The sequence below is a fragment of the Capsicum annuum genome, chromosome 4, assembly GCF_002878395.1.
Source record: "Capsicum annuum cultivar UCD-10X-F1 chromosome 4, UCD10Xv1.1, whole genome shotgun sequence".
In the NCBI taxonomy this organism is placed as follows: domain Eukaryota; kingdom Viridiplantae; phylum Streptophyta; class Magnoliopsida; order Solanales; family Solanaceae; genus Capsicum; species Capsicum annuum.
The window spans coordinates 200,903,416-200,926,924 of NC_061114.1; positions in this window are offsets into that span (position 1 = coordinate 200,903,416).

Consider the following 23,509-nt stretch of genomic DNA (forward strand, 5'->3'; position numbering starts at 1 on the left):
TACACAAAATTACGAACATCAAATTCAAGCTCCTTTCTTGTCACATATGCATAAGATTTCTGACAAATTTGGGTTGTCTTCAGCCTTTCGCGAATCAACTGAACTTTCTCTATTGCCTTATAAACTGAATCTGGCCATATCAAATCAGCCTTACCAACTTTAAAACAACCAATAGAAGATCCACACTTCCTAACATTGAGAGCCTCAAATGGGGCCATGTGAATACTAGAGTGATAGTTATTATTGTAAACAGACTCAATCTAAGGTAGTGGTCATCCCAATTCCCCTTGAAGCTGATGACACAATTCTCAACATATCCTTTTAAGGTTTGAATGGTCCTTTCTTATTGACCATCTATTTGGGGATGAAATGTCGTACTGAAATAAAATTGGGTGCCAAGACCCTTCTAAAAAGCCTTCCAAAAATGAAAAGTAAATTGAGTACCTCTATCTAAAATAATGGTCAATGATACCCCATACAAATTTACTAACTCCCTGAGATAGAGTCTAGTATAGTCCTTGGCCGAATATGAAGTATGGACTGGCAACAAATAAGCTAACTTGATCATTCTATCCACAATGACCCAAATAGAAACATAGTGACGAAGCATATAGGGAAACCCATAACAAAGTCCATATTCACCACTTCCCACTTCCGAGTGGAAATTATGAACTTCTGAAGTGTACTACTAGGCCTCTGATGCTCAACCTTGATTAGCTGATAATTTGAACGCATAGCCACAAATTTCTCAATATCCTTCTTCATACCATTCTACCAATTGACTTCCCATGAATAGCAGTATATCTTAGTGGATATTGGGTGTATGCAGTATCACAAACCATATGCCTCCGCTAATATCTGCTACCTCAAATTATCCATATTTGAAACACAGAACCAATACTGACAATGAAGCATACCATAGCCCCCTTAGGAGAAAACCTCAACTTTCTAATCCAAACTATCTCCTTGAATTTAACCAAAATAGGATCCCTATCTTGATTTTCCTCATCTTAGAAACCAAAGAAGGATCTGAACCTTTATGAACCCATACTCTACCTTCACCCAAATCAACCAACTGAATACCTAATCTAGCAAGCCAATAACTTCATGGACTAACTCCTTCTTATCCTTCTCAACATGAGCCACACTTATCATAGACAAACTACTAAGGTAATCGTCCACCACATTGTCCTTACCCAGTTGATACAACACACTCATGTCATAGTTTTGAAATAGTTCAAGACACCTTCTCTAATGGAGATTCAGGTCTTTAAGCATGAACACATACTGTAAACTCTTATGTTCTATAAACACATTAACATGAACCCCATAAAGGTAATGCCTCCAAATCTTTACAGTAAAGACAACTGTTGCCAACTCAAGATCAAGAGTTAGGTAATCTTCTCATGGGGTGTAAGTTGTGTGGATGCATAGGCTATGATCTTACCTCTCTGCATAAACACATAACCAAGACCAACTCTAGAAGCATCAAAATAAACTATAAACCCATCTAAACCCTCTGGTAGTGTCAATACTAGAGAAGAAGTTAGTCAAGTCTTTAACTCTTAAAAACTCTTCTCGCTGGAATCTGACCACTGAAACTTTATTCTCTTCTAAGTCAATCAAGACATGAGAGAACCAATAGATGATAATCCTTCAAAAAACCATCTGTAGTAACCGGCTAAACCCAAGAAACTCTTAATGTCTGATAGAGAGATGGGTCTAGGCCAGTTTCTTACTGATTCAATCATTTGAAGATCAACTCGAATACCATCACCAGAAATGATATGACCAAGGAAACTTACTAATATCAAATAGAATTCATACTATTGAAGTTAGGGAATAACTGGTGATCCTTAATGGTCTGCAAAATAATTCTCAGGAGGTCTGCATTATCACTTTCACTATGGGCAAAGACAAGGATGTCATCTATGAAGACTATGATGAACATGTCCAAGTAATACTTGAACACCCTGTTCATTAAGTCTATAAAAGCTCCAAGAATATTCATCAGTCCAAAAGACATAAATACAAATTTAAAGTGACCATACCGAGTTTTGAAGGTAGTCTTTGGGATGTCACATTCTCTGACTCTGAGCTGGTAATAGCCGGATCTTAGGTCTATCTTAGAGAAATAGTTTGCACCCTGTAGTTGGTCAAAGTCATGAATCTTGGGGAGTGGTTACTTATTCTTGATTGTGACTTTGTTCAAATGACGGTAGTCAACACACATTCTGAGAGAACCTTCTTTATTGTGCATGAAGAGAATTGGAGCACCCTATGGGGAAACACTCGGCCGGATGAAACCCTTATTTAAGAGATCTTTCAACTATTCTTTCAGTTCTTTAAGCTCAGCAGGAGCTATTCTATAAGGCAAAACTAAAATGGGTCGGGTATTTGGGAGGAGATATATTCCAAAGTCAATTTCCCTTTTAGGAGAAACTCTGGGTAAATCTTTAGAAAATATCTCTGCAACCTCTTTTACTACTAAAATTGACTCAAGACTTGGAGTTTTGAAACTTGAGTCTTTGACTCAAACCAGGTGATAAATACAATGCTTGACAATCATCTTTCTTGCCTTAAAGTAAGAATAAATCAACCTATAGGCGTTGAGGTACTGCACCTCCATTCTAAGACTAGCTCATTAGAAAATTGGAACTAGACAATTTTATTTCTACAATCAACCAAGGCATAGAAAGAGTGGATCCAATCCATGTGAGAATGATTCAATATCAGTCATCTCTAATTCTATAAGGTCTCCTAAGAAAAAGTTTCGGGACACTATGACTGGAAAATTTCTTTATACCCGTCTGTTTATAATGGAATTACTTACTGGAGTAGACACTGAGAAGGCTTATGCTGATATATTAGGACTGACGACAAAGTCTACAACTATGAAGGAAGTTACAACAGAAAGTGAAGCTCCGGGGTCTAACAATGCATAAACATGAAGATGAAAGATTTGAAACATACCAGTAACCACATTAGTAGAAATTTCCTAATCTTGTCGAGTTTGGAGGGCAGAGATTTAATTCTGACGCTGCCTACTGATGGCACTAAAGGTGGCACTATGCTGAGTAGGGTGAAATATCAATACTGCTAAAGAATTAGTCTGGCCTAACTGGCAATCATTCCTACCCTTCCACAGAACCTCTGGGAAATCCCTTATATTGTGGCCTTAGTTTTCACACCCAAAGCATGCATCACTGCTAGCCATAACTCACCCTTTTGATTCTTACCGCACCTCTTGTAGACTGGATTTGCGCAGCTACTGTTCACGCTTCCTTGGGACATAGAGCTTGGTTCTCAATCTTGATTATCCTGCCTAAACTTAAGCACTGGAGCACTAGCATAAGATAGGGCTGGGGCTGAAGATTCCTGACAAAACTAAGAATGATTTCACCATTAGACCTTTGCTATGACAAGTTGAAACTACTAACTATGACCCTCTTATTTTCTTTCTTCCTTATCCTTGAGCTTCTCCTTCTCAATGTACTGAGTATAGACCATCAAAATAGAAAGGTCCATCTCCTTAATCAATATTGTCATCCTTCACTCTTTGACCACATCCTCAGAAACTCTACACACGAACTTACTCATCCTGTCCCTAGAGTCGGACACCATAGTCGGACCATACCTTGCCAATTACGTAAACTTGAGTGAATACTCCTTCAAAATCATGTTACCTTGCTTCAAATTAATGAACTCATAAACCTTAGCCTCCCTCAACTCAAGTAAAAAGACCCTATCCAAGAAATCCATAGCAAACTCATCCCACTCTATAGGCCCTACCTCAACACCCTTGTCCTCCTTCCACTGTTTAAACCAAGTATAAGCCACCCCTTACAATTGGTAAGTATCTATGTTAGTACTCTCACTAAAACCGATACCTATGATACTGCTCACCTTTTGCACTCTATTGACAAACTCATATAGATCCTCCTCAGAATTAGATCCACAGAACACCAGAGGATTCATCGGAGTAAAGTCTCAGATCCTAGTTACAACTATATTCACTACTGGATAGGCTTGGTCAATAGCTTATTAATGGGACAAAGCTTTTATAGTGGCCCTAAATTCAGTGTGGGAGACATTTTTGTTCAGAGGGTCTTCAATAACATTTGGTATGAGTTGGTTCCCAGTTCTCCTTCCGTTAGCCCTTATGGTAGGCATTTTTGTAAATGGCAGAGAATGAGTTAGAGGGAGAAGTTTAACAAAGTATACACTATATTTCACGACATGAATACTAAAATAAGGGAAACTTTCGAAAACATCTCGTAGCCTCTTGCCCATAAGTGTGGTGTACTTCACACCCATGACCAAGACTCTACTTAACGCGGCTTTTAGACACCCTAGGACACTTTTAAAATGTTGTCTCTAATACCAAGTTTTTCATGACTCGAGGTTACCCACTAGTCATGACATGGTGCTTAAGGCCACAAGTGACCCCAAGCTAACCCATGATCTTGTACCTGCTTTGAGCACAGAAGGGGTTACTAATAAAATATCATAAACTGAAAAAAACAATAAATTAGGATAATGAATAATTCTAAAGGTAATACTCAATATGTCTGAACATCTAATAAAACTGAAAATAAGTCTGACTGTCTAAAAGCCTCTAAAATATGGAGAGTTGATGGGATAAACCTCCAACTAAGTCTGGCTGACTATAATAAAAAAAAAGTACTTAAAATAACTATGGATAGCTTGTCCTCTACGGGTTAGGACTCACCATAAATGCTGCTAAGTGACATCTGAACTGACTAAGTATGATCGAGGAACTGAACGTCAAAACTTATGTTATAAGACAACATAGCATAGAAAAGAGTATGTGGTCAGTACTTTGAATATAGTAATATGCTAGATAGGGACTAACTGAAATACATATAAGTACTGAGCATGAATGTATGAACATCTAAAATGAATGCAAGACCAAGTATAGTCATGTACTGAAATAATCTATAAAATTGAGTAACTGAATAACTGATATATGGGCACTTTGTCATGCAAACCTAAACTGATATATAGTCTGGATATTGAACTGAAACTGTGGAAGCTAAATACAACTTACATACCATAATTTTACCAAGACTGAGGTCCAATTAGTAAACCCAGCTGGATGGGTGTTAGTACCTTGCCAGGTGTACCAACACTGGCTAGCGTGGATCCACTAAATTAATGTCCCAAATAGTAAGGGTGTAATGCCTACATTAATGAGTGACCTCTCATAATCTATGGTGCCTTCATAGGTCTGGAACTTAGGGAGTGCTACTAATGACTCATGCCTAACTGACGGAGGAGTTGTCATCTCTGCATTCGCTCGGTGCTAAGTATTTCTTCCAACTGAATGACACATGTGTTATTATTCATTTATCATGATTTGGTACTGATAGGTTCTTATTATGAAAATATTTAAAATTAATGATACAAGCATTATCTGAATGACTTGAAAACTGAAAATTGTAACATACATGATCTCCCTAGGTATCGGGTGTTCATAACCCTCTAGAATAAATAAATGCAACTAATCATGATGAGGATGAAGAAATCATAAGATGGGAAAATCATAAATAATCATAAACATGGCATTAATTGAACATGATATGGGTGAATGAGATTATCATCATAGGGAAACATAATTCACATGGGGAAACACCTTTTCATGATTTAAATACAAAATAATTTTGGATGAACTTGAATAAATTCATAAATGACTTTAGAAAAAATTCCATAAAATAGAGAAAATATTGATACTTGTAAAAATAGGAAATTATTGGGGCTCAATAGGCAGAAGGGACCCATTGATGAATATCCCACATACCTGAACGAGGAATCCTTGGAGAATTTATTGTATTTGATCTTGCCCTTGTGAAACCCTAATTGCTTGATGAAGATGGGGAAAATCATCTCTTTGGTATCTCTTGAGTGAAACTTATGATTACATCATGAATTGGAGATTTGGGTATTTTATACCAACCCTTAAGAAATAGGTAATAACATAAAAGTCCCTAGAGAAACGTGTAAAAAATTTGGTTCTCAGTCATTAGAACTCACCCAATGACTCATGACGTTTGGTTATGAGTCGTAGTTTGAGTCATAGGATGGGACTCTAAAGTTGGGGGTCTTTACTAGCTTCACTACAACTCACCACTCTACGACTTATTGGCACTGACTATGTTTTTTAGGTAGAGCCGTAGTCTGAGGCTGGGTTCCTAGGTGACTTACTGGTCAGGGTATGAATCACTATATGACTTGTAATGTCAGACTAGAGGTCACATGTTAGACTCATAACACTGGAGTGGGTCTTGGGTAGCACGCTATTATGACTATGAGTCCCTCCATATGACTCGTAGCCATTAATTATGGGTTATAGTGAGGAGTCGTAGTCACCTGCTATAGCGGAGGGTCCTTCACTATAGGTACTTTGAATCACTCATGATGACTTGTCATGAGTGGTTATGACTCATTTTCTGGAGTAACGGTCATGATAGTATGTTAGGTCCTTAGGGGAAACTTTCCACATCTTTTTACCATGACATCAAATTAAGGTGAGACTTGAAAAGTTGTAAAGCTAACACGGTGGCCTATCTTTCAAGGGGTCTAGAGCATGGAAATTCGGGGTATTATAAGAAGTTAAAGGATAAGTTGACTTTTGCACCTGTTTTGACCCTACCTGAGGGTACTAAGGGGTTTGTTGTGTATCTAGATGATCACGTATGGGACTAGATTGTGTTTTGATATAGCATGGTAAGGTTGTAGCGTATGCTTCCAGCCATCTTAAGGTTCATGAGAGGAATTACTAGACTTATGATCTGGTATTTTCGGTTATGGTCTTTGCTTTGAAGATTTGGCGCCACTATCTGTATGTGGTGTATGTGGATATTTATTCAGACCATAAGATCATGCAGTATGTGTTCATGTCGAAGGTATTGAGCCTTAAGAAAAGACGGTGGCTCAAACTACTTAAGGACTACGACATTAGTTTGCACTACCACCCAGATTAAGCTAATGTTGTTGTTGAAGATCTTAGTAGGTTATCTATCAGAAGTTTGTCCCACATTGATGAGGATAAAAATAGGATTTTTCAAGGATATTCACCAGTTGACCAACTTAGGAGGATAAAAATATGCCGACTTGGTCAAATGATCCACAATGACCCATATACTATTTGAACCATAGAAAGTACAAGGCAACCCACTAACAAAATCCGTAGTGATCCGCTCCTATTTCCACTCGAGAATGGTCAATCTTTGAGTCAATCCACCAAGTCATTAATGCTAGGCCTTTACCCACTGACAACAAAGGCAATGAGCAATAAAATCTGCCACATCTCTCTTTATACTGCTCCACTAATAATGTTGCCTCAAATCTTTATACATCTTGGTTGTGACAAGATAAATAGAATATCTAGAGTTGTGAGCCTCATTCAAAATCAACTAAATCAAGTCATTGATATTCAGAACACAAATACATCTATCAAATTCCAAAAAACCCTCAAAATCTATGGTGTTCCTCTCGGGCTCACCACACAACACCCAATCACAAAAGAAGAAAAGCTTACTATCCGTAAAATAATGATCTCAAATCTTCTCAAATAATGAAGACCTTGCCTCAGAACAAGAAAGAATCCTCTTCAGGTCTGAAATATCAAGGTAAACCATCAAGTTGGCAAAGGACTAAATATCCTATGCTAATGGCCTCTGGGAAACTAAAATGCAAGCCAAGCTACACATACTCACTATCTTATGACTCAAGGCATCCACTACCATATTTGCCTTGCCCAAATGATACAAGATAGAGATATCATAATCCTTAAGCAAATCCATCCATCTATGTTATCAAGTATTTATCTCTCTATGGGTCATAAGATGCAAAAAACAACGATGATTAGTGAAAATCTCACAATGCACTCCATAAAGATAATGCCTCTAAATCTTAATTTAAAACTACCACCACTAACTCCAAATCATGAGTGGGGTAGTTGCGCTCGTACACCTTAAGTTGTCTAGAAGCATAAGCAATAAAACGGTCCTGTTGCATCAATACATAACCCAAATTGACACCAAAAGAATCACAAAACAGGGTGAGTCTCTCACCCTCAATAGGAAGAGCTAAAATAGGAGGTAAAGTAAGAAAATCCTTAAGATTTCCAAAATTTGACTCACACTCCTCGGACCATTGAAAAGGAACCTCCTTCTGAGTCAATCTGGTCATAGGTGCTGACAGAGCAGAAAAACCCTTGGCAAAGTGTCTATAATAACCAACCAAACAAATAAGGCTACGAATCTCAATCAGAGATATAGGTCTAGCCTAGTCACAAATTACCTCAATCTTGGCTGGGTATACCATAAAACCCTCTTAGATAGCACATGTCCAAGAAATATCATCGACTCTATCCAAAACTCACACGTAGAGAACTTTGCAAAAAGCACATGATTTCTCAAAGTCTAGAGCACGATCCTCAAATATTATGCATGCTCCTCTCTGCTCCTCAAATACACAATGATGTCGTAGATGAACACAATCATGAAGGAATCCAAATAAGACCTGCATACTCGATTCATCAAATCCATGAACGCAGCTAGGGTATTATTCAACCCAAATGACATCACTAAGAGCTCATAATGGCCATATCTGGTCCTAAAAGTTGTCTTCAGGATATCTTGATCCTGAATCCTAAATTGATGGTAACTAAATCTCAAATAAATCTTAGAAAACCCTGTTGCACCTTGAACCTGGTCAAATAAATCCTCAATGCAAGGCATAGGATAATGGTTCATCACCATCATCTTATTAAGCTGCCTATAATCAATACACATATACATAAAACCATTTTTCTTCTTTACAAACAACATTGGAGCTCCCTAAGAAAACACATTTAGTCTAATAAAACCCTTACCAAGAAGATCCTAAAGTAGAGAATTCAGCTCCTTAAGTTTGGCAGGATCTATATAGTAGGTACCATAAAAATAGGTTGGGCTTCAGGGTCGAGATTAATAGCAAACTCAATCTCACAAATAGGGAGACTACCAGGCAGGTTGGTAGGGAACACATTAGGAAACTCATATACAATAGTAACAGAGTCAAGCGATGAACTCTCCACACTAGTATCACAAATACAAGCAAGGTAATACTCGAAACCTCTCAAAATAAGCCTCCTAGCATGAACATAAGAAATAATCCCCATCACCATACAGCTAATCGCTCCTTGCCATACGACTAGGAGTATGCTAGGTATAGTCAAGGTAATGATCTTAGCAAAATAATCCATGACCGCATGATAGTGGGATAACAGTCCATGCCCAAAATTACATCAAAATACACCATATCCAGAATAATAAGATCGACATAAGTATCAACATCTCTAATAGTCATAACACGTGATCTGAATACTCAAGTCATTACTAATGAATCACCCGTGTGAGTAGATACACACAATGGTATGGATAATAAATCATAAGAAAACTCCAATCATGGTGCATAATAAGTAGAAATATAAGAATGAGTGGATCTTGGATCAATTAAAGTAAGGGTCAACTGGAGGCACACCATAATCATACCTGTAACAACAGTATTTAAAGTCTTAGCCTCTGGCCTAGCAGATACTGTATGCAACTGACCACACCCACTACCTGACTGCGCACCTGACTGACATCCCATCCTACCTGCTTGAGAACCTTTTTAATTACCCTAAAAGCTCCATACATTAAATGGGAAACATGAGTAGAACTAGAACCAATAGATCTGGCTGACCTAGAATAACCACTATATCTAGAATGACTAAAAGATGAACCCCTTAAAGACTAACCGCCACCCTGACTAGGGTGGTTTCTAGCACTAAACTGACCTCCCTCAGTAATCTAAAGGGCTGCTTGAACCTATCAGTTAGGCTTACTCTAAGTTTGATGGTATTGATGCAGAGAATACCCATCATGAGAACTACCACGTTTGAATCAAGAACTACTAGGGCTCCCACTAAATCTTTCTTAAAACTTAGGTATCTTATCATGGCTCTCATGACTTGTGCAGTGCATCTTCTCTATCACCTAAGCGTGATCCAAATCCTCAGTGAAAGACTTGCTCGTAATAACAAAACTCTAAGTAGACACATGAATAGGGAGTCCCAACCCTATAATAAAATAGCAAACTCTCTCAAACTTAGTGTCCAAAATAGAAGTGAAATGTTTAACCAATTCATGAAAATGAGCCTGATACTGAACAATTGTCATAGACCGCTGCTCCAACCTCATAAACTAATCTCTCAAATGATCTCTAAGGCTATGAGGTATATACTTCTCCAAGAATATCTCAGAGAATGAGTCCAAGATAAAGAAGAATATCCAGCTAGTCTAGAATCCATATAATCTCTCCACCAATATCGAGCATCTAATTCTAATTAAAATGTAGTCTAATCCATACCACAAATCTCAACAAGGCCTAAATTATGAAGTTTATCCTTACAAATAATTAGAAACTCATATGCATCCTCACTCGGTGCACCAAAAAACCTAGGTGGATCCAATCTCAAGAATTTACCTAACATCTTTTGATCCTCGGCAGACATAGTAGGTTAGGAAACCACTGGCTGAGTAGCTATTAACTGAGCAACTACCAGCGTAGGAGGAACCACAACTCTAGGAATCGCAACTACTAACTGGACCCCTGCCTCAGTAAAACTCTGTTCAGAAGACTATGCACCATTAGATGTCACACCACCAACTAAACACAAAAGCTAAACAATGCATCTCTAAGCAATAAAGAAGGAATATACCTTGGTGGAGCTTAGGCTAATCCATGGCCCTCCGTTGGTTGTGGAGAAAGAACCTTTAGCTCAAGAGAGAGAATAGGGTCTAGGAAAGGCGGCCTATCCTGGCCCCTAGCAGGGTATACAACACGTACTTGTCCACAACCTCTAGATCATCCATGAAAAGTAGTAGGATCCCTAGAATCAATCTCAAGACCCTTGCCTCATATAGCAGTAGCACGTGTCCTGGCCATCTATGAAAGAATAATCTCAAGGGTATACTATACAAACCAACTCAGACTCTTAGAACGAAAGGAGTAAAAAAAGTGATGAACTCCTGAGAATGTCCCATAGCCTTTAAAAGATAAAAAATGGATGTTATCATTCTGATAGGACTCTACTAGACACTTTCTCTTTTACTAATAATACCATTAAAACTTGGATATGATACTAATTTGTCATGACCCAATTTATGAGTCATGATGGTACCTACTAAATCCGGCTAGTAGGTAAGACAAACCATAACCCAGAGCTGATGCAATGGGATAATTCAGTAGGAAATGCCCAACATAGGAAAATTTTCATGAATACAATTTATAAATAACAACGGTTCTATATAGAATAAATAGTCAATACAAAGATACCAATTCCCCGACCTAGTAGATCCAGACAAGAGCATCTAATAATAATAATACAACCCAAGTATGTAGAATAGTCAATACATTTGCCTCAATAAAGACTGAATATAACGATAGAGGGAAACGGGCAACTCAAACTCTAAGAACTCAATCTATCTCCAAAAATCAATCACCATATAAACTTTGATCAACGATGGCAACTAGCACTCGAATCTGCACCAAAAAGGTACAGAAATATAGTATGAGTACCAAAATAACGGGTACTCAGTAAGCATATTTAGGAGACTGTCTAAATCATGATATAAAATATAAAATGCAAGATAACATAACAAAGTCAAGGTATAAAAATAAACCTAAATTATCTCCAACATTGTTGTATATAATAAGTAATTACATCAGGATAACAGTATAATCATAAGGCATCAACACATCCAAATATCATTGTGCATAATAAGTAAACAATGTGGAATAAACGCTTATCTCAAGCATTAACACAAACAAACATAACTAAAAAATTGGCTCTCATACATCAATTGGTAGAAGAGTAAAAAACTCATTACAACCTCCCATACGACTGGAGATATATTCAAGAGAGGAATAAGGAAATCAAATAAATTATAGCTAACGTTCATCATTATTTAAGCATCATTCCATAATTAACATCAATCAGTCATTTACCGGTATTTCACAATTTACCAACATTTGACAAAGTACCCACATTCCATAATTTTATCATCATTTAACAATATTTTTATTAAAACTTACTAGTCACTATTCATTAGCTAACCATATCTTATTAACTAATTCATTTGATTACTAGTCATCATTTAAGCAACTATTCAACTTATTTCAACTAATCATCATTTATTAAATAACCAACATTTATCAACTACCATCATTTATTACTAATCATATTTTTCTACTAAACCTCGTTTATCAACTAATCATTTTTAGTCACTTAGACAATATCCACCGCTAATCCTTATTTAGAACTAATCATCAATGTAAGACCCTGCAAAATTCTTAGCTTAATTCAGTACTTTAAGCTTCTTAAGGGGTTCCAGACTTAGAAAATTCAAGCTAAGTAATCAGATTTAGTGTTATTTTATCCTTTGAAAGTTGGAAATCTTATTTTGCAACTTTTATATCCCTTAAATATTGATATCTAGGTTGATTCATGATCAGGAATGTTCGTAGATATTTTCGAAAAAGTTTTAGATTTTTTGGACTTCGTTTGAAGATCCTTTGGAAACCTAAAACAGTGAATCAACACAATATTGGCACGTCGTATCTACTATCACATTGATAAATGTTTTCCCCAGCTCCCAGCGTCAATGTCCAGTGATTTGACATGGACTCAACGTGATGCATTGGCTATCATGTCGATGCTAACGATGCAGTGCGTCAATTTGTGCATCGATGGTACAGTTTTTAGCCATTAAAAGACTGTGTCCTTGGGGATATTTGGGTCTTTTTCCCCCAACCTTCAGCCCCCATGAACATGAAATTCATCCCTAATTCACAAAAGTATACTTGTTGTATTGCCCATCCTCGGATGCTACATCATTTTATGATGTAGTTTTTGAGGGCTTTTCTGATGATCATGTACAGTTTCAGGTGGATTGGTACTCCTGTTTATCAACTGTGAAGTGATGTTCCTTCATCTTTTATATGGCCCAGTCATTCTCTTAGTTTTCCTTTATTTGTTTTCTAGTACTTGTGGATTTCTTTGTCATAGTCGGGAAAATGTTCCAACTTAGTTGGTATTCTTGGATTAGAGGCTTTTGTGGATTGTATTGGGATGTCATTGAAGTCTTGTTTTGATTCTTTATATTTTCTTTAGATTTATATACATTTTTATTGTCGTGGTTTGCTTTCGCTGTTTACTTTATTGTGTTCTTGAGGTCAGACTAAGGTGGTTATATCCTTCCTTGGTTAACTTGTAAGGCCCATCATGTCTAGGCTCTGATTTAGGTCATGACACAAGGAAGGCAACCTCCCAACTGTCACTGAGGCAATAGAGCTTCACCACAACAGCATCTCTGTAATGACAACTAATATTCATGGAGCTGGTACCACTAAGAAATAATGTAGACGCATTAGAAATGTAAGATAGTATAGAGTTCTTCATAAATTTGTTCATAAAAGCAAAAAATTGAAACATTTAAAGTTGCACCCAAAATCATGCCGAAAATTAACTTTCTATACTAATTTTTATGATTCTACAGTGTTAAGCGTGTAAATAAAGTAGTAAGGATGAAGACATTCCTTATAAATGATGTAGAAAAGTAGATTGCTAGAGAAAAGTTGAGAGAATTTTGTGAGTCGGGAAGTAAAAGAAATGAATCTCACTTCCCCCATTTTGAAACTGTCGAGTCTCACTACTATGGCAAATCCATAATTGTAGTGCTAGGTTTCGTGATGTTCCATTTTCATAACATTTTTTATGCATTATAATAATTATGGTGTTTAGGTATTTTAAATGACCCATCAAATAAAATTCTATTATGAATCATATCTCTTGGGTTATCGTGATTGTATATCGTATTAAAGCATATTAAGTCATGGTGTGTATACTACTCGATTAAGCCTTCACAAATGCAAAGGAGTAATTCTAGTTGTAGCTGCAGCTACTGTACCAGCAACAAACAAGGACTAAAAAAATTTCTAAATGAACCCTCTAATTTTGTTTGAAATTAATGAACACAGACCAACAATACTACCAGATCAAATTACCATTCCAACATAAAGGAATGGTCAGGTTTTTAAACAGATGTCATTATCAATGGATATTGACCAAAGTCAACTCTAGACCTCGAGACTACTTGAAATCCATTCAAAAGCCTAGAGAACTGAACCAACAATACTAATAATTCAAAAATAACATTCTAGAACTAACGAAATTAACGGGATCATCATACAACATCTAAGTTGTCAAATGATGACCAAAGTCAACCTTATGAATTTCAAAACTTGTCAAAATAAAATTCTCACTTCAAACACAACCAACTACCTCAAAAATCAAGTCACACACTCCCGCAGACCAAAATAATATATTACAACTATGGAGAGAGATAAAATGGTCAAAACATAAAAATATAAAATTAAATATATGGGTTGTTGAAGAATATGTTAAAAGTGTCTGGAAACTATATGTATGTTATAGTAAGTGGTCTAAACTATATTAATTTAAAAAATTTAACAAAGACAAAAAGAATTTCAATACAAGACAATATTCACCTATGGTAATAAATTAACTTTCAAAAACTAATTATCTCTTTAAAATTTTCAAAATTTAGTCATAGAAATTTGTCTTTATCTCACTCTACAACAGTTTTACAACCTATAAAAGTACACTCATTGATTGATTGATTATTCACTGATTATAGAAACACCAAAATACTATATAAGACTACATCTAAACTATATTTCTATAAAAAATAATGGCAAAGTTTTTGACTTGTGTACTTCTCGTTGCTGCTCTATTGTTTGGTAATCAAGAACCTTCAATTTTTTGTACTTTTTTGTAACTCTCAAATTTAATATATGTGATTTATTATTATTATAAGAATTACTTAATAATATCAATATTCATTCTTGATCATTCTTATTTATTAATGCAGTTGGAACAATGATTTCACCAGTTGAATCAGAAACTTGCTACCAAATACATCCGGAAATATTGTGTGATCAAAACAAAATTGAGCCAAAATATTTACCATTTTGCAAGCAAAAATTTGGACCCAAAGCTGGTGGTCAATGCATTGAGCAAGTTGGCTTTGACGGTCCATTTTGTGCTTGCGATTATCCTTGCTAGTCACCCCTTTATATTTTCTTTATACCTTAATAAATATTTAATTTCTACATGAAATGTTAGCTATCCATTTTTATGAGACAAGAATCTCAAAATAATAATTTACTTTATATTTTGGGATGCTAATGTTGATTCTCCATTATAGTGTTTTTCTTCTTTTCTTCATTTTTTCTCATTTTCAATTCTCAAAAATAGTTGGTTACTTTTTGAATTAATAATTGTTTTTAGCGTATTAAAACTCAAATTAATGTTAATAATTAATATTAAATTTATTTTAATACCATCTTGCTATTTTACTTTGAGAAAACATACATGACGATCGAAATCCAAGGGTCATGTCGACCCTTTGAGAGGGTCCACCCAATAGGCCAAATAATTAGATAATTTAAAAATATAAATTCAAAAAATACATATTCTAATTTAAAAATCTAATATATATATATATATATATATATATATATATATATATATATTATATGTCACATACACCTAATCCAATTATGATTTATTAAGAAAAAAGTAAATGTGTAAACAGTTAATAAGTCCTAAAACAAAATCTCAAAATTATTAGTGCAAAAAAATGAGTATACCTTAAAATTTGGTGTCATGAGTACAAGATCCTCTAAAAACTTATCAATCCTTAGAATTGGATGCAATATCAATCTCCATTATTCTTAATAGGTGAATCATTTGGTATCTTCCAAGTCATTGACTTTCTCATATGCTAACTAGTACATTCATTTTTATTTATCAATTTCTTTACTCTAGTATTCGCATTCTAAAAAAGCCCACAAAATCCATCGTTTTTCTGTTCTATAACCCTCAAGAATGCTTAGATCACATCATATATTTCTTCATGTTGAGTAACTACAATGCATTATATAAATCTACCTATCTTTGGCCCAAAATTGTAATTACCCAAATCATTGTTATGTTAAAAATCATTTCAAAAAATTTCTTCAATCAAAAATCTTCATTTCAAACCTTGTAGGAATTATATTTGGGAAAAAAATTCAATTTGTGTCAAAACCTCAATACTAGGCTAGATATGCTAACCCATTTCTGTAGTGACAAATTTGCCATTACAGTGAAACTTTCATCACCGTAGTGACGGTAAAGAAGTGAGCTACCCAAAGTTTAACTAAAACCCTTCCCTAAATGAGTCCTCTTATTTCACTGCCTCCTTCAAAAACACCTCAGGTAAACCCTATACTTAGAATACTAAGATTTTAAAGGCCAAGCTCCGAGAGTGTGATTACCAAAGATCACCCGACAAAAATTCCAACAATAAGAAAGAACAGGCCACACTAAGAAAAAATCTTCACTCTTCATATCAATAGAACTTGTATACCATTGTATACAAGATAGGTTATGGTTAAATTATAGTAGACTTGGGCTAGATGCATGTAATAATGGTAGTTATGATGAAAGATTTCATGATTAGGCCTATGGGCACAGAGTTTAGGCTGATTGGATAATAAACTAAACTTAGAATAATCAATTGATATATTCATGGATATATGTTGAGTTATTCAACTGTGTTAAACTTTTAATTGTCAAAAAGTTATGGTACTTATATAAAATAGAGGTAGGTTAGTAAAAAGGAGTGGTTGTGAGTTTGTTAAAAAGGGTTAGGGTAATGATGATCTTACTAAGCGAATAAGAATGGCTTGTTATGTGTCTTGATTGATTGTAATGGATGGATGAGTAGGAATAGTCAATTTGATAGTGGAGAAGAAGTTGGTAGATTTTAAAGATAGTTAAAGTGTGTAAAGAAAATTAAGAGGAGGTAGTGTGGATGAAACCAATTTAGGGATAGTTGCTAATATTATGTAAGACCCCACAAAATTCAAAGCTTAATTCAGTCCTTTAGGCTTGTCAAGGTGTCTCAGACTTAGAATATTTTAGCTAAGTACTCAGACTTAGTTTCATTTTAGCCTATGAAGGTTGACAATCTTATTTCGCGACCTTTACATCCATTAAATATCAATGTTTAGGTTGATTCATGATCAGGGAGGTCCATAGATGTTTTTGGATGAGTTTTGGATTTTTTGGACCTCATTTGAAACACGTTTGAGTGGCCAAAATAGTAGGTCGATGCGATCTCGGTGCGTCGGATTGACCATCACGTCGATCGATGATTTTCCCCAGTTTTAGTGCAAATTCTAGTTAACCAATACAAATTTGGTACGATAAGTTGTCTATCGCGTAGATGGCATCGACAAGATGCATCGGTAACCCAGTTTTTTGTCATTAAAAGACCGTATTCTTGGGGGTATTTAGGTCTTTTTCCTCAATCCTCAGCCCCCAAAACATGAAATTTAAACACCCTATAGAGCAAATATAGTCATTATTTCTCAAAATACCTCAAGAACAAAACCATAGAAACTTTAATTTCAAATTAAGGGCACAATATTCCACCATAAACTTTTAGAAATTCTTCAACAAAGGTATGTAATGTGTTTATCCAAGGGTTCCTTCCACCCTTGGAGTCCAAGAATCTCTTTTGAACTACAAGAAATTGATTTTCTGATTTCCATGTTTGGAATTAAAGTGATCCATAATTGCTATTTGGATTAAGTTCCTGATTCATGATTATATATATATTTTATGTGAAATTGATCATTATGTGTGCAGATTCATGTGAATCCATGATAAACTCTTGTATTATAAAATTAGATTTGAATTATGATTCTTACTTGTTGTTCAATACTAGGTGAATATATTGTGCTCACCAAGGGCTAACTAAATAGTCCATGTGAAATATTAAGAGAATGAAATCATGTCAAGTTAGCGTATGTGCAAGTTATATTATGCAAGTTTTTGTCAAAATGCCCCAATGAATGAATGATTATCAAGTACTTAGATTATATGCTTCAAGTTGTACCATGTCTCTTAATTTATGTATCGATTCCTGGGGATACTTGTACCCGACAATTTAGCTGATTACCTAGAGCCATGGTCAGTCATAGAATAGTATCAGTCATGGAACGATCAGTAGTACTCTCAGTTAGTTACAGAACTCAGGAAAACTCAATATTAGTCCAGTCTAATTTTGTATCCAGTTCAGACCTCAGTAAACTCAGTCAGCTAACAGTATTCAATCGTATTCCGTCAGTCAATAAAACTCAGCGAACTCAGTTCAATCCAGCTAAATAGTAACCTCAGTAACCATTTAGTCCAGCCCAGTACAGACTAGAAATCAGTTCAGTATCTATTTAATTGGGAATAGGATTCGGCATCGAGTTAACCCAGGGATAGGGGCATTCCTATCAGCAAAGGGATTGACCCTTAGCAATAGTCCCTGTATTATAGAACTACATAGCCAATGTAGGTTGAGGTATCTTCATGCCAGACATTATGAGGGTTGATATTTCTCATTTGAGTTATCCTGCCAACGATGGTTGATGAAAAACTTCCTGTCAGAGAGGTTTAACTCACAGTTTGTCCTTACCCATGGCCTAGTATTAACACCCTTCTAACTGGGGTTACAGGTTAGACCCCAATTAGTTTAGAGAGGCGCATGTCGGTTAGATGATTACCTCCCACAATCCTATTTCCAGTCTCAGTCTCAGAATAGAACTTAGTTTAGTTTTGTAGATTCAAGACTATCTGACATAGTCACTCAGCTCAGTACAGAACTCAGTAGGTTCTATAGTATTCAAAACTATCAAATACAGTCATTCAGATAATCAGTAATACAGTATTCATAAACTCAGATATCGGTTATCAATATTTAGATTTAGTACTCAGTATTAGCACGATTTCAATTACGGTCTATGTATTCATGCATGTACTCTTACTCAGTCATACTAATGTTATTCAGTTATTATTGTGCATACGCATGAACCCATGCATTTTAGCCTACCTCATTGAGCATAACGGTACATTCAAAGTACTGACGCATGCTTTTCTTTGTGCTATGACGTTTTATATCATAGGTTCAGATGCCCGGACTTCGGAGCACCCTTAGCAGTTCAGATTCTTAAATTTCAGAGAAGTGGTGAGTCCTCATAGTTTGAGGACATGCTTATTATTTATAGCTCTTCAATTTTATTTTAGTAGATAGAGTTAGTCGGGGGTCTTGTTCCATCAACTCCAAAGTTCAGACAGTTTGAGGCTTTTTAGACTAGATTATTTTCAGAAAGTAGTTCAGTTTTCAGTACTTATATTTAGTTTTGGTATTTTGATATCGCATTCAGATTTATTTATAGATTTGAACCTTATGGCATAAGTTTTTGCCTATTTCTGTAATCATTACAGTATTTATTACACAGTTATTGCAATAGGTGATAGTCTAGGGTTAGCTTGTGGTATTTCGGGATTATGAGCATCGTGTACCATTTGAGGTATAGACTCAGGGCATTACAAACTTAGTACCAAAGCCTAAGGTTCAACAGTGTCAAAAGAATTCTAAAAGTAGCATCTAGTAGAGTCTTGTGCATGGGTGTGTTGCGCGCCATACTTATGGATAGGAGGCTACGAGATGTTTTAGGAAAAGTTTCCCTTCTTTCAATATTTACGTCATGTAAGTGAGCATGAGCTCCAGTTACACTCTATTTCTAATCCTAGATTCTCTTCTATTTACAGAATATTCCTCCAAAGAGGACTCCAGAAAGAAAAATAAGAGACCAGTCAGCCCCTCAGCCCATCCATCTAGATCCTTTGGGCGAGTATGTATCTCACGCAGAGTTTAGAGCAGCCTTCAGCACCCTAGTTCATTCTGTGGCAGCCCCGAATAAATGCCCAGTTGTCATTCCATCCAACCCAGTGGCCAATATTATTGTTTCCAGAATTTAAGAATTCACCCGAATGAACCCTCCATCGTTTATCGGGTCTAAGTCAGATAAGGACCCTTAGGAATTTCTTGATCAGGTGCAGAAGGTTATCGATATAATGGGGGTGACTTATGTTGAAAGCAATGAGTTGGTTGTATATCAGTTACAGGATGTGTCTCACTCATGGTTCAAACAGTAGAAGGCAAAGAGGGCCACAAATGTAAGGCCAATAGATTGGGGGAGTTTGCAGTTGATTTTTTGGATAGGTTCTTCCCAATAGAGTTGAGGGAATTAAAAATTTTGGAGTTTATAAAACTGAAGCAGGCAATATGACAGTGCAGGAGTATTCCCTCAAGTTTACCCAGTTGGCCATATATGCCCCCCATATTATAGCAGATAGCAGAGTGAAGACAAGTAAGTTTATATCAGGGATGTCTAGCAGAGTGGTCAAGGAGTGTAGGACCGCAATGCTTATTAAGGATATGGAAATAAATAGGCTCATTGTCCATGCTCAGCAGATAGAGGAGGCCAAGAATAAAGAGAAAGAGAGGGAGAATAAGAGAGCGAGAACAGGTAGTTTTAATTTTGCTCAGCCTAAGTCAAAGGGTGGGAATCAATCTTAGTTCTTCCCGAAATCCTCAGTTCTAGATCCGTCCTTAGCTAGTTCTCCAGTGCTGAAATTCAGAGACAGCAACAGATATAGGGCATCTGGCCCTAAACTCAGGGTAGTGTTAGCAGTCCCAAACCAATCCCCTTTGTCAGAAGTATGGCAGAAACCACTAGGGTATCTACAAAGCTAGCAGTGATATGTGTTTTGGATATGGAAAACCAGGCCGAAGAGTTAGACATTGTCCTCAGATTGGTTCGCAGAGTCAGCATACCCGTCCCCCAGCTTATTCCGATCACCCAAATCAACAGGGTGCCTCATCTAGTGCCACTAGTGGGCAGTGCCTAAACAGACTCTATGCTCTTCAGTCCTGACGGGATTTGAAAAGTTCTCCTGATGTGTTCACTGGTACATTACAAGTTTTCCATTTACATGTTTACGCTTTGCTAGATCTAGGAGCTTCTTTGTCTTTTGTTACTCTATATATAGAAGTTGATTTTAGAGTCGGTCCCAAAATTCTAACAGAGCCTTTCTTAGTTTCTACCCTTGTGGGTCAATCTATTATAGCCTGGTGGGTATACAGAAACTGTTCGATTATGATATCTCAGAAAGTCACTTCAGCAGATTTAGTCGAATTAGAGATGACTGATTTTGATGTCATTGTAGGTATGGATTGGATTCATTCCAGATATACCTCAGTTAACTGTAGAAATAGAATTGTCTATTTTTAGTTTTTAAATAAACTTGTCCTAGAGTGGAGGGGTAGTACTTCAGCACTTAGGGGTCAACTTATTTCTTACTTTCGGGCTAGAAATATAATAGCTAAGGGATATGTCTACCATCATGTCATTGTCTAGGACTCTAGTTCAGAAACCCTTACTCTTGAATCAGTGTCAGTAGCATGTAAATTCCCAGATGTGTTTCTTAAAGATCTTTTCAGAGTTTCTCCTGAAAGGGAAATTGATTTTAGAATTGATCTGCTTCCAGATACTCAGCCCATATCTATCCTGCCATACAAAAGGGCTTTAGGAAAACTAAAAGAATTAAAAAACCAGTTAAAGGATCTCATAGATAAGGGATTCATCAGACCCAATGTGTCCTCGTGGGGAACACCAATGTTATTCATGCATAAGAAAGATGGTTCTCTCACAATATGTATAGATTACCATTAGCTAAATAAAGTTACTGTAAAAAACAAGTATCCACTCCCCAGAATTGATGACTTGTTTAACCAACTTTAGGGTGTCAATTATTTCTCTAAGAAAGACCTCAGATCAGGCTATCATCATCTCAAAGTCAGGGAATATGACATCCCAAAAATAGCTTTCAAAACTCAATACAGTCACTTCAAATTTTTAGTCATGTCTTTTGGTTTTACCAATGTCTCAGCAGCCTTCATAGACTTGATAAACCATGTGTTCAAGCAGTACATGGATATCTTCGTCATAGTCTTCATAGATGACATTCTTGTTTACTGCCGTAGTGAACATGATCATGTAGACTATCTCAAAATAGTATTGTAGACTCTTAGAAACCACTAGTTATTCGCCAATTCAGTAAGTGTGAATTTTTGCTAAGGTTATTAGATTTTCTTGGCCATATAATTTTTGGTGATGGCATTAGAGTTGATCCCCAAAAGACCAAAGAAGTGACAAACTAGCCCAGGCCCAAAGATGAAGAAAGAAGTCATATGTTTCTTAGGAAGATTAAATTACATTAGTAGGTTCATAGCCCAGTCAATGATTATTTACATACCAATCCTCAGGATTCTAAAGAAAGATTCAGCAAATGAATGGACTGGGGAATGTCAAGAAGCTTTTGAAAAGATCAAATATTATTTGTCTAGTCCACCAGTACTAGTTCCTCCAAGAGAAGGAATCCCTTTATTATTGTATTTATCGGTCTCTGACAATGCATTTGGATGTGTCTTAGGGAAACATGATGAATCTAGAAATAAGGAAAGAGAGATTTATACTTGAGTAAGAAGTTCACTCCAGATGAGGCTCGTTGCATGCTATTAGAAATATTGTGAATTGACCTGGGTGGCCCAGAAGCTGAGGCATTACCTGATGTCATATACAATGTATCTCATCTCCAGAATGGATACTTTAAAGTACATAACAATGAATCTCATCTCCAGAATGGATACTTTAAAGTACATAATCCTAAAGGCTATGTCCATGGGGAAATTGGCCAAAGGGCAAATGCTATTGAGTGAGTTTGACATTGTATACGTGAATCAAAAAGTGATCAAAGGGAGGGCTCTAGCAGATCATCTGGTAGAGAATACAATTAATGAAGAATATAAACCACTCCAAACTTATTTTCTAGATGAAAAGGTATTGTTCATGGGAGAAGACATTGCTGAAATATACCCGAGTTGGAGATTGTTCTTTGATGGTGCAGTTAATTTCAAGGGTTTAGCAATTTGTACAGTCTTAATATCATAAATTGGTCAACATTATCCGATTACCGCTAAACTAGGCTTTCCATGCACTAATAATATGGCAGAATATGATGCTTCCATTCTCGGTGTCAAACTGGCTATTTATAAGAATGTTCAATAGCTATTAGTCATTGGAGATTATGATCTATTGGTTCACTAGGTTCGAGGTGAACGGGCCATAAAGAACCCTAAAATCATGCCGCATGTAAAATTGGTACAGGATTTTTGTAGAAGATTTAAGGAAGTGGAATTCAAGCATGTTCCAAGAATACAAAATGAGTTCCAACAACATCTGGATTAAATTTACATTAATTTGTTGGAAATAATCTTAAAGGAGCAACCTGCACATTATGCACGATTTGAGGTAGAATCAAATGGAAAGACATAGTACTTTGATATTATGAGGTATTTAGAAGCTAGGGCGTACACTACGATAAAAAGGTCTATTTAAGACTAACATTTAGGGACCAAAATATAATCTC